Source organism: Peromyscus maniculatus, chromosome 21 (assembly GCF_049852395.1).
Source record: "Peromyscus maniculatus bairdii isolate BWxNUB_F1_BW_parent chromosome 21, HU_Pman_BW_mat_3.1, whole genome shotgun sequence".
Classification (NCBI taxonomy): Eukaryota; Metazoa; Chordata; class Mammalia; order Rodentia; family Cricetidae; genus Peromyscus; species Peromyscus maniculatus.
In genome coordinates this window covers 1,005,886-1,019,479 of record NC_134872.1, presented here as the reverse complement: position 1 = coordinate 1,019,479, position 13,594 = coordinate 1,005,886, and positions in this window count along the sequence as shown.

Below are 13,594 nucleotides of genomic sequence, written 5' to 3'. Positions count from 1 at the left end.
CTTTCTAGTGTTCTTAGTGTGTCTGAGGGAAACTGTGGCATAGCCAATTACAATCTGTCTTCTAAAACTGCCTTCTAAGAGGCATCACCACAGAGAAATCAATCTGGGATATTTGAAGAGGCATCCCAGAGCCTCTTGTTGCTTCAAACCATTTTTATACCTGTGAGGTGATCATGCTGAGGGAAAGAGGATCTCAGTCTAAAAGGGCTAGATGTATACAGACAGATGTAAAGTGTTCAGTGACACAAGATCATGAGGAATGTTGGTCACACGACTTGTTCCCAGGTGGTCTGCTGGCCCATAGATATTTTGTCTTAATTACTTGTAAGGGAGTAGACACAGCATTAAGAGCATGGGGGTAAATGAGGATCCTTGAATAAGAGTCTAGTATTCTCAGCTAGGATGACTGTTGCTGCCACTGCACACAGACACTGGGGTTCATGTGTTGTATTGGGGTCCAATCATTGTGAAAAGTGGGACACTAGATGGACCCAATAAAGAAAGGGCTGTCCAGGGATACTTTCAGCAATCCCATTATTTTCATGGAAGTATAGCTGAAAGGCTTATCAACATTATGTAAACTGCAGTTCAGAGATATGGACAGTGCTAGATGTAGCTTTTCAATGAAAGTAAAGTTCCTGAGGGAAAGACAAGATCCTAAAAAGGGGGGTGAAGGATAGAACAAGAGAAATGAGCCTTAGGAATCCATTAGTGGCGGCCGTATGCTGTGGATATTGCTCTATATAAATAAAACACTGATCGCCCGTGACCAGGCAGGAAGTAGGTTGCCAGGCAGGAAGTAGGTGGGACAAGGAGAGAGGACAATTCTGGGAAGTGGAAGGCTGAGCAGAGAGACACTGCAGCCACTGCCAGGACAAGCAGCATGTAAAGACTCTGGTAAGCCACCAGCCACGTGGCAAGGTATAGATTTATAAAAATGGGTTAATTTAAGATAAAAGAACAGTTAGCAAGAAGCCTGCCACAGCCATACAGTTTATAAGTGATATAAGCGTCTGAGTGATTATTTTATAAGTGGATTGTGGGACTATGGGGCTTGGGGAACCTGGAGAGAAGCCCTCCAGCAACAAATGGCGCCCAACGGCTCGAGTTTCCACCTTAAACCTGAGAATATTTAATAACCAATTCTAAACAGAGCCAAAACCAGGTTCCTGCTTCATGTCTCATACGGGCAGCTAGATGCCGCAAAACACAGGTTTGAACACTGGCGGGTTCCTGGCGTGTGCATTTGACCGGCAGTATGGTGGAAATGAGGTGTCTGCCAGCGACACATTAAGCTGTGTGGTACATTTAGTTTTTACTATTATTTAAAAAAAAAAAAAAAAAAAAGGTTTCTGGGCTACACGCTGCTTTGATAAAAGCTTAGACCCACTATTTCTGAGACTTGATGACTCCCAGAGCCGGCGGAAAATGTACCACTGCCATGTTGGGAAGCTGAAGTGGGCGGAGTCAGCAGCCACAGTGCCGTTTCAGTCTTAGAATGGTGCAGTTTAAAGCAATAGGCTCAAGGTAATATAAAAAATAAGCCACATAAAGATGGCTACCACACAGAGAATCTGGATTATGTTCTTTTTGATATTCATAACTGAAAAAAAACATTTGATTGCAAAAGCTGTTGAGTTATGCCAAAATGTATATTTTAAAGGTACCTTGACTTCAAAATTTGGATTTAAGGATATGTTGCTTTGGAAAAGAGGTTCTGCTTTTGTTTCCACAGAAAGCCAGAGGCTGTGGATTTGTTCCACATTAAGATACATCAGGTTTCACCAGCCAAGACCCCCTGAAAGGTCTCCGATGACACCATGGCCCAGATGATCCAACATCCAGAGCGGTTTCAAGGCAACTGGTTCACACAATACAGCCTCACGGACTACCCCATAGGCCTAAAATTTTCTTTGTGTTCCCATAAGATACAGCGCCCCCCTCCAGCAGGAAGTAGTAAGAGATGCTACGCCCAAATTCCCAAATATACCAAGCTGGCTTTAGAGGTGGAATTGGCTCACTCCCCCTCTAAACCCAGACATATTGCTTTAAAAAAAAATGGTTAAGAGATTCTTGTGTCCCAAATCAGAAGAGCCCTCTGGTGTGGGACAGAGAAAAACCAATATTTTTATTTAAAACAGGTTGGTTATAAATGTGATCTCTTTCTAAAAAAGAAAAGGGGATATGATATAGATATATAGGAGGATATGGAGATGATAAGATAAAAGGGTAGATTAATGAACCTACTTTTAAAGAACAACTTGCTTAAAATGTTTTACATTGGTATAGATTTTAGTTTATGTTTAAAATGTTTTACATTGGTATAAATTTTAGTTTATTGATACAAACTTGAAGTTAATTTTGTTATACTATATATATATATATTTCTATTCTTGTTTGAGGTACTATGTTTATGTAACTCATTTAAAATTGTAATGGATAATTAAAAAATGGATTAATAATTAGTCATCTATGATAATCATATCTGTAGCCATGTTAGTTAAGTCTTCTAGATATACATAGATATATTTCAGATAGATAGGTAATCTTCAAACACTTCATAGACCTAGAGAATATGGCATTCAAATAACTTAAAATTCTGTTGACGTGAGACACAATTGCTCCTGGCTGCACCAATTGATCCCGAGAAAATGTTGAGCTTCTAAGACATTTCCATTTGGAAGTTTGTCTTTTTGGCACAAAATGGCCTACTGGGCAAAGAACTGCCCTTGCCTTGATGGCTGACAGTACAAATATAATGCTGTCCTTTCTGGACAAGCGGGACACAAGGAAAGGGACCACTGTACTCTGCCAAGACAGGGTAAGATGGTCTTTCAGAAATCCTGCTTCTGAAAATGGTCTGTCAGATACTCTAGGCCTGTAGCCAATTTGAATGCACCAACAATGCTGAGAAACATTAGGTGACTGTCCAGGCTGCCAGCTGTCTTGGTCTACTTTTGCAAGATCCCTGAAAGTTGCTTGTATCCATCTACCATTTCTCAGGTACCATTATGTTCCTTCTCAGGTCTTTGATGTGGTTGAAAACTAGATAGTTGTAATTTCCTCAGTTATGATAAAAGATAAGTTAGATATAAAACCTTAAACTCACAAATATAAGATAGATAGGACATCTTCTTTAATATTGTAACTATAATTCTTGCTCGGTAATTGTTTTGTTATATGTAATTTTACCATGTTAAAGTTAAAACCTTCCTTTTTTAAAAAAAAGAAAAAAAGGGGAAGTGCTGTGGATATTGCTCTATATAAATAAAACACTGATGGCCCGTGACCAGGCAGGAAGTAGGTTGCCAGGCAGGAAGTAGGTGGGACAAGGAGAGAGGAAAATTCTGGGAAGTGGAAGGCTGAGCAGAGAGACACTGCAGCCACTGCCAGGACAAGCAGCATGTAAAGATTCTGGTAAGCCACCAGCCACGTGGCAAGGTATAGATTTATAAAAATGGGTTAATTTAAGATAAAAGAACAGTTAGCAAGAAGCCTGTCATGGCCATACAGTTTATAAGTGATATAAGCATCTGAGTGATTATTTTATAAGTGGATTGTGGGACCGTGGGGCTTGGGGAACCTGGAAAGAAGCCCTCCAGCAACAGCCGTATTTCCTAGAAATGCATGTAACTGCTTGTTGTTTGGGAGAATAGAATGAACAAAAATAATCAATGCTAGGCATTTTGAGGTAAGCTTTGGAGTTCACCAAGGCATCTCATGTTCTAAGCTAGATCAACTTTTGCAGCCAATGACTTCAAGATCTAGAGGCTTGAGGGCCTCATTCAGCAGGAGCTTTCTGAACAATGAGAGCCTGTAAAGATATTGTTTATCTTCTTATAAAATAAAAAAATATCAATGTTATACAAAACTGGAGCCTTCAATAAAGGCTATTCAATTTGAACCATATTTAAGTATTGGTGAAAAAACTGAGGGAGAATCATTGTATACCTGGGGTATTAAACTTCAGGTTAATTGTCTCCCTCTAAAAAATATTTAAGAGAAATGACAAGTCAGGGCATAAGGGAATCTAAAGGATGAGTAGAGGATGATCACTGTGAACCAGGACATAGCAACACTAGGAGATAAAAAGAATTTATGACACTTAAGTACCTTTCTAATTAATGGGCTGGTTCATCTTCCTCTGTTGACAATGCTGAAGTTACAGGTGAGGAAGTGAAACCAGACATCCTGGTGAGAAGGGAAATTTTCTCCTCTTGTGAGAGGTGACTCTGAGCTTCTAGAGGGAAAGCTTTGTTCCTGTCCTAGGCAGCACCCATGGGTCTGTGGTCAGGACAGACCCACCTCATGTGTGTGAGTCCCACACTGGATGGTACTTTCTGAAAGATGTCATTCTCTTCAGAGGGTTCTTAATCAGTCAGTTTACTATAAAGAAAAGAATGTAGGAAGCTTGAGGTTGGTCTGGGGGTATAGAAATAAAATACTTTCTTTGAAACATCTGGGATGTGGACTCAAGATGGACACTGAGATGGACTGTTGAGGATAAGTAATTTATTTAAAGAGTTGTTAATGTCATAGACAGACAACAGCATGGTGAGACTCTGAGATGAGTTCAGGCACCAGCACCAGAGACGGACAGCATGGCTGGGGCCTCTAAAGAGAGGAATAAGGGCCCATGTGGCAGAAGCAAGGGTACCATTTTATAGCTCTCTGAGAACTGAGATGGTTGCACAGCACAAGCCTGCAGCCAGGCTCTGAATCCCAGCAAGAGGCAGAGAAGGAAATGGGGAACAGAATGTGTGGCCACCAACACCCACTTTGATATAAACTCACTTCTTCAGGTGAGAAATCCTGATACCTGAAAGTCTACTATCCAGAGATTCATAGACAGTGTCTAAGTGGTATATTAGGGTGAGGATGGGAGGTGGGGATGCTGCAGGAATTGTGACCTTAGAAGTAGCTGCAATCTAAAGTCACACTATATAGCCCTGGCTGACCTGGAAATTACTATGCAGACCAGACTGTTCTTGAATGCACAGACCTCTGCCTGCTATGTTCTGGGATTAAAGGTATATGCTACCATGCCTGGCCCAATATTATATTCCTACATCCTTATGATATTACAATGGTGGCACTGATTTCCATAACAAAAATGTTAAATGTTTATATTTGTCTAAAAGATGGGATGGAGGAAATCCAGAAGCTTAAAAGGCATCCAGAGGACCTGATGATACAGAGGTGAGTTTACCATAGCTATCTTGCTCTTAACTTTCCTAACCACAGTCCACGTACTTCTCAGCAAAGGAATTCAGATGAGGGGCCAATGAGATGGATCAGCAGGTAAAGGTTCTGCCAAGCCTGACAATCTGAATTTGATCCCAGGGATCCACATGGTGGAAGGAGAGAATCAGCTCCCAAGGTTATCTTCTCACATCTGCACACAGACATACTCAGAAAATATATTAAAATGTAAGGGTCAGGTATGGAGGCAGAGGCAGACTGATCTCAGAGTTCAAGGCCAGCCTGGTCTACAAAGCAAGTTCCAGGCCAGGTAGGCTATGCAGGGTCCATATAAAGGATCCATTGTGCCACTTTATATTACAGACAGACTTTATATATTTCTATAGTCTCCAGAGAAAGCAGCTTTTCTTGGAGGCTTTTTCTTGTCAAAGGGGTTGATAGGTTTGTAGTTCTACCCTTATGGAAGCAGGCAATTGCATCTTTGTTCTGTCTAGAAATTCTCCTCCAATACATATTCATACAAAGTTGATATGACTAGGTGTTAGAGTAGGAAAAAATCCTTACAATAGAACAGAATCTCTGGGCTGGATGTAGGCCTAGGATTACAGTTGGGCAGGATCATTCCTTGGCCTAAGGACACACCTAGGAAGATATGGTCACCTTAATCCATGCTAAAGAGAGAGGCAGAATAATTAGTCCTCGAAGGAACAAAAAGAAAAATAAAGAAGGAACAAAAAGAAAAAGGAGGAAGGAACAAAAAGAAAAAGAAAGAAAAGAAGGAAGGAAAAGAACAAGAAAGGAAAGAAAACAGAACACAGGTGGTGGGGGGACCTATGAGGGTCTAGCAACAGGACACCCAGCAAGACAGTGGAGTAATGGAGTGACTAGGATAAGATGAAGGAGATCCAGGATGTCTGCCTACCTCATACCAGATAGGACAAGGGATGTGGGACATTTGTCCCAAAGAGTGTTGGTAGAGTTCCAGATGTGTTTGAACACAACATGTCCCTACACATGTACACAGATGGTTTTGTGCATACAGGTACATATGTTTATTTGCTTGTTTGCTTCCTTGTTTTCAGACCAGGTCTCATATAACCCAGACTGACCTGGAATTTTCAGTCTTCTGCCTCAGCCTCCTAGGTGCCAGTATTATAGGCATTTGTCACCAGGCCTGGATTAAAGGAGATCTGGACCCTGGGGAATAAATGTTTGAGGATGAATTTATAATAGGTATTGTGTATTTGTTTGTACTGCTACAACAAAATGCCAGGGGCTGGGTAGCTCATACAGAACAAAAGTTTATTTCTCGTAGTTCAGGAGGTTCATAAACCCAAGGTCAAAGTGATGGCTAGTTCAGTATCTGGTGAGTGCTCACTTCCTGGAACAAGGACATTGTCTCTTTGCTGAGTTCTAAACATGGCAGACATGGTGAAGGAGCTCTCTGGGTTCTCTGTTGTGAGAGGACTAATCCCATTCATAAAGGCTCCCCATTCTGATCCCATTATTTCCAAAGTCCCTCACCTCAAATACCATCACACCCAGGATTAGGTTTAAATAGGAACTTTTGGATATAGCTGGTCGGAGGATAGTCTGAAGACACTTGTGTCCTTCCTTCTGAATATGTGACTGTGAATTAAGGTACCTCAGGGAACAGGAATTGTCCCAGGAATCTCATGCTAAGAGACAAACATTCAAACCTGGTGCCAATCAGAAGAGGAACTTGTCCCCAGAAGAGATGTTTCACACACTTCTAATAACTTGCTGGACCACCCTGTGGGATGAAACTACAGACCAGGCAATGGTGGGTTGATGGTGAGCTAGACCACACCCTGGACTTGGACAGCCTAGTTATGCACATCTGCTACCTTCTGTTAAACATTGTCCTCATGTGAGGTCTCTAAAGGTAGACTTGGGAGTTGATCTAGTCCTTATCAATGTGGCCATATTAAATAAATACAGTTCTCTCCCCCTGCTTTATGCTATTTGGCTCTTTTAATTACCTTGTTGAACAGACAGCTGACCATGCCTTATTAGGGCTGTGAGGGGCACAGGCTCTGATCTTAACTCTGATAACAGGCTAGGCTAGCCTTAATATCTCTCTCTCTCTCTCTCTCTCTCTCTCTCTCTCTCTCTCCTCTCTCTCTCTCTTTCAATTTTTTGAGACAGGATCTTAGTATATAGCCTTAGGTGGCCTGGTTAACCCTAACCCAACCTTATCCCTTGCTTTGTATACCAGTCTGGCCACACTAACCCTAACCCCAACCCTTGCTTTGTAGGTGGCTGGCCTCAGATTAACAGAGACTTGCCTCCAAGTACTAGGATTAAGGCATGTTTTACCATGCCTGACTAGCTTTAATCTCTTAACAATCCTCCTGTTCCATTGCTCTCAAGAGATGGGATTAGAGGTATAAGGCACCATAGTTGGCCCACAAATACATTATTAAGAGTTTAAGATTTTTGAGATTTATGTGTACTTTGTGTATGGGTGTTTTGCCTGAATGTATGTCTGTGAGCCATATGCTCACAATGCCAGAAGAGGGTATCAGATCACCTGACCCCAGATCCAGGGACCCACATCCTCTGAAAGAGTAGCCTGTGCCATTAATTGCTGAACCATCTCTCTACTCCCTATTATTATGACTTTATAAAGACTACTATAGGGCTGGAGAGATGTCTCAGAGGGTAAGAGCACTGGTTGCTCTTCCAGAGGTCCTGAGTTCAATTACCAGCAACCATATAGTAGTGCACAATCATCTATACTGAGATCTAGCAACCACATGGTGGCCCATAACAATTTATACTGAGTCCTGGTGCCCTCTGCTGGCCTGCAGGCATACATGCAGGCAGAATGCTGTATACATAATAAATAAATAAATACATCTTAAAAAAAGATTATTATAGTTGGGAATTTATGAATCTATGATTATTGTTCCTGTATTGCATTGATTCCATACACCCAATGTAGTAAACATTTCTTTCTATTTGCTTAATGCTATAGACAGATTTTCCTCATGTTACAAGAGTTAAGGGCATGACCAATCAATATTTTATTAGATTTGAGGCCTGGTCTGCAGGTGGGAATTTATGCTTGGTGCTGTAAACTTGGACAAAAGCCCATAGCAACGGGATTCATAAGCCCTAGGGAGTAGGTAGGGCTCCACATACTACTGTTGTGCTACTAAATGGTAATCCTGTCAAATGGCCTTCTAAATATTTATGTGGACACCCATAGATTATTGATACTCTTACCCTTGGTCAGAGAAGCTTGTTTTTACACTTAATGCAGAGTCTGATTGATGAAAATGCTGCACATAAGTGTCTGTTGAACATGAGGTCCTAACAGGACATCTGCATCACTCTCTCTGAGATTTAGTTAACACCATGCCAAAGAATGTCAGGGCTGGAGGGTGGGGAGCTCTGTGAAATGCCATCTTGTAGACATGGCCATTGCATTTCAGAGCTCATAGCTCATGACAGTTGGTGGGGTACTTAATGGGACAGAGAGGTACAGTGGGCATTGGAAGAGGATGAGAGGGGGCAATGGTATACATTAAAATGACCAAAATACATTAAAATGTGTGTTATTGTCAAAGAACAAGTAAATAAATAAGGTGTCCTGGAAAAAAATATGTTTGTGGAAAAAATCGCCTAGAAGTATACAAATAAATGATGTTATTTAAACAAAAACCAAATAAACAAAAAAAAAAAAAAACAAGCATAGAGCTGGGAGGTGGTGATGCATGACTTTAATCCCAGTATTCTGGAGGCAGATATTGGCAGATCTCTGTGAGTTCAAGGACAGCTTGATCTACTGAGCAAGTTACAGATCAGGCTCCAAAGCTATACTGAGAAACTCTGTGTCAAAAACCCAAAACAACAAGAAGAAAAAACAAAAACAAGAACAAAATCAAAACAAAAACCCAGCAACATCAACACCTCAAGGCCAGGCCCCACCAAATTCTCTCCCCTCTCTCTCCCTCATCTCTCTCTGGTCTCATTATGTAGCCTGGAATTCAGTGACCTCAATTCCTAGAGATCTGCCAACCTCTGCCTCCACAGTTCTGGATTAAAGGTTTGTGCCATCATGTATCACTACCAACAACCATTTTCTAGAGCCACACTCTAACTCCTAAATGTTCCAAACATTTCTACACAGCACCACAGCTGGTATAAAAGTGTTCAGCTCATGAGCCTATGGGAATGTTTAATACTTAGATCACAGTCCTGAAACAATACCCAGTTCTAGGGATGAGCTTAGAAAATATTTAGAAATTTCCCACCTGGGGTGATCCATGCAACCCCCTAGAGCCCTCCTTGTTAATTAGCCTCTCTGAAATTGTTTTTATCCTTTACTTAATAACTTATATCCACTTATAAGTGAGCTTGTGGGTGTGGCCAAACAATGACTGATCTAACTGGAGACCCAAGCCATGAGAGGGAGCTCATGCCCCACAGTGCCTGGATGGCCAGAAACTGGAAGCTGGATGACTCAGTGACCTAGGGTAGAACCAAACATGAATGACGGGAAAACAAATTTTAAATGAAATGATTCGCAATAATATTCTACTATACTTACAGATTGGTGCCTAGCCCAATTTTGATCAGAGATGCTTCCCCCAGCTGCTGGTGGGAGCAGATGCAGAGACCCATAAGCAAACATTAGAGAATCCACCAGAAGACGGGGAAGGACTGCAGTAGCCAGAGGGGTCAAGGATACCAGGAGGACAGGTCCACTGAATCAACTAGGCAGGGCTCATAGGGACTCTCAGATACTGAAGTGGCAATCATGGAGCATGCATGAGTTTGTGCTAGGTCCTCTGCATACATGCTGTGGTTGTTTAGCCTGGGTTCTGTGGGACTCATAACAGTGAGAGTGGAGGTGTCTCTGACTCTTTTCACTGCTCCTGTGACCCTTTTCCTCCCATTGGGTTGCCTTGTCCAGCTTGATATGAGGGTTTATGCCTAGTCTTATTGCACCTTGTTATGCTGTGTTTGGTTGGTATTACTGGGGGGGGTGTCTGCTTTTGTCTGAAGGGAACTGGAGGAGCAGTGGATCTGGGGGAGAGGGAAAGTTTCCAAGTCAGGGGAGAAGACTGGGATGAAGAGAGGAAGGGGAGACTGCAGTAGGGATGTATTGTATGAGACTTTTCTCATAAATAAAGAAAAAAGAAAAAAAAGGCATAGAAAGTCTCAACTTTTCTGTGTACAGGAGTCCCCTGGACATCTCAAGATTCAGAGGGTCTTGTCTGAGATTTTGTATAATAAGCTTGGACTGAGTCTGCTGATGTTCAGACCACAAGCTGCAAGGATGTAGACCAGGATCCCCTAGTCCATGCACAGTCTCACTCACAGCTGATAACAGGAGTCATTGTTGAAGAAGACTATATTCCCCTACACTTGCAATACCAGCACTCAGGCTGAGGCTGGATGATTTATAGGAGTAGAAGGTCAACCCAAACTATTGTATCGCTCACTTTTCTCGTTACTGTAAAGCAAACAAACAAACAACCTCAAAGAAGAAATAAGCAACTTAAGGCAAAAAGGATTTATTGTGGTTTTTGATTTAAGAAGGTACAACCCATCCTGGCAGGAAAGGCATGGTGGAGTTCATGGAATCTGGACCATGTGGCTGGGATGACTAACATCTCCATGCATCAGGATACAGAGTGAGGATGCTGGCTCTTATTCCCTTATCTTCAGTCTAGGCCCCCAAATCACGGGCTGGTGTCACCCACATTCAGTGTAGTCCCCTCCCCTCAGTTAATCTTCTCTGGAAATCCTTTACAGACATTTCCCGAATTGTAAGTCCTGGGAGATTCTAAATCTAGTCAAGCTGACAATGGAGATTTGCCATCACAGCTACATAGTGAGTTCCAGGCCAGCCTGAGGTACAGTGTGAGACCCTGCAGAAGAGAGAGAAAGAAAAAGTAATATCTGGTTTCCCTGCTTTACACTCTAAGACAGTGGATCTGCAAAGAAGCCTGAGAATTCTAGAACAAGGTTTGAGGTCACTGATGTCAATCATCAGAGCAGCATCCACAACAAAGAACAGTCCCAAATGTCATCACCACTGAGCTGTCATGTTGACAGGTACATATTGTTTTCTCTTCTATGGTATTTAGCTCAGGTAAGCAATTAACATGATGAAAGGCCCTGACTGATATCTGACTTATAGACACAATTAATGGAAAATTCAAATACTTATCATTTAAACATGAAGAAATTTATTATGTGAAATTATAGGCTTACAAATTTTTTATCTTAGAAAAATCAAACCCCAAACTTGAGTCTTCACATCTAGGGACAGAACACAAAGCCCATCTAACGAGGACTATGGGGGGTCCAGCCCCTCGATAGTCCCCTCCCAGGGTCCGCAGAAGGCTCTATCAACCAGCAGAGAATCTTTAGGGTCGGTAAATCAGTCTACGCACGCAGAGTTCTTTGGTCCATTCGCTTTAATTCTTCTGACATAACATCCTTTATACACAGCTTCAGTTCTGTTCTCATGTCTAGCTCCTTTCTTGCCTGATTTCTCTCTATATTTATCTACTGTCCCCTCTATGTTCTATCTTAATTCCTTCATCTAGTTCTGTCCCTTCTATCTAGTTCTTTCCCCTATCAGCTCCTCTCCTGTCTCCTTCTCTCTCATCTGGCTCTTCCTCATCTTGTTCTTCCCCATCTGGCTCTTCCTCATCTTCCATCTCGTTCCTCTAGTCCTCTCTTTTAGCTCTTCAATCTAGTTCTTCCCCATCTCAGCTTGTTCCTCTCAAGTTCTTACCCATCTCGTTCTTCCATTCTCTTCTCTCTTCTCTGTCTCCTCCTGCCCTGGGAGTTCTGGTATATATACACTTACAAGCAGTATTTCCTTAGCAGTGCAAAGCCAGGCTTCCAGGGTCAAATGGAGGGGTGATAAGAATAATTACAGGGAGACTTGAACTGGGAGTTCTGGCTGCGCATAGCTGTTAGCACAGAAGGTTATCTAAAAATTCCTAGAAGTGGTTAGGTAAGTAGTTAGAAGTCTATAAAGTTAGTAAGGTTGTAAGAAAGGAGGGGTCTGAGCTAAATTGTGTAAAGCTATTACTTAATGTCTACCTGACTTGGGCGGTGTCTCCTTGTGGAATTTACCTTAAGTCAGGAGACTCGCCTGTGGGCTGTTATCACTGTTAATCCTCGGAAATTGGGTGACCACCTGGGTGATGTCTCCTTTAGTCCTTGAAAGTGGCTAGGGGAGATATCTGATTCCAGAGAAGGCCTTTCCTGAGGCTGTTCTCAAAATGCCTGGAATGTGTATGTCCAGAGAGTGATCAGTCTACACTGTTAGTCCTTCTTAGGGGAAAGTCAATTGGGAAAGCTATGAAGGCACACATGATTTTCATAACAGAATACAGCTGATATATAACAAGCCAAGTAACACCAAAAACTCCTTGGGATTTGGCTTCCTCTGGAGGAATTCCATGATCCCTCCAGGTAGTGACTTTGCCATAACCAGCTGAGTTCTTATGATATATTCCTGCGGCCCGCAACAGCTCCCCTTTTTTCATTTAGTTAAAAAAAAATTTTTGTAGGACATTGAATATGTAGATAAACTTAAGTTTGGAGATTTCTGAAAAATGATAAATAATGATTAATTAACATTGATATTTAATCAATATTGTACCTATAATATATATTTATAATTAATACTCTATATAGATGGCAGGCTGAGGATTAGTTTAGCCATCTAATAGGTATAGCTGTATATAGTTAGAATATCTGTCTCCAAAAGGGAGCAGATGATTAATCATAAAAATCTATCCTTAGCTAGTATGGCATAATATGGTCAAAAGTGTCTGAATACTATTATTGTGACTTATCAAAAAGAAATGGTTAGTTTGGAACATTAACTCTATCTATTATTCTTTGGTTAGTGGTATTAATTTGGCTAACCTGTATTTTAAGGAGGCATAGTTAACAAGTTACCTGAGTCATGGACACCTGTGGGACCAAGGCTGCAGCTGAGGCTTACCTAATTTAAATTTGTAATCAATGCAATATTAAACTATTAGCTATGAGAGAACAGTAATAATCTGTGTCAGGGTATACATAGCAAGACTTACATACATACAATTCAGGATCATGGGCAGAACTTATACAATTAATAATAGAGCATTTTTAAGGGCAGTCCAGCCCCTGGGCTGGAAAGTTCAGTTCACAAAGAGGGGTACGTGACAAAGGGGGCTGTAGAAATCTCTCATGGTTACTTCCTGCGGATATGGGGGCGAAGCTGGGGGTCTTGAGGCCTGGGATGCAGTGGAAACCCAGGAAGCGCAGGCTGTTTCAGGCTCTGTGAGACAGGCAGTGTAGCAGAATTTTCTGTCTCGAGGGCTGGAGGGCGTGATGCAGGGTTGGG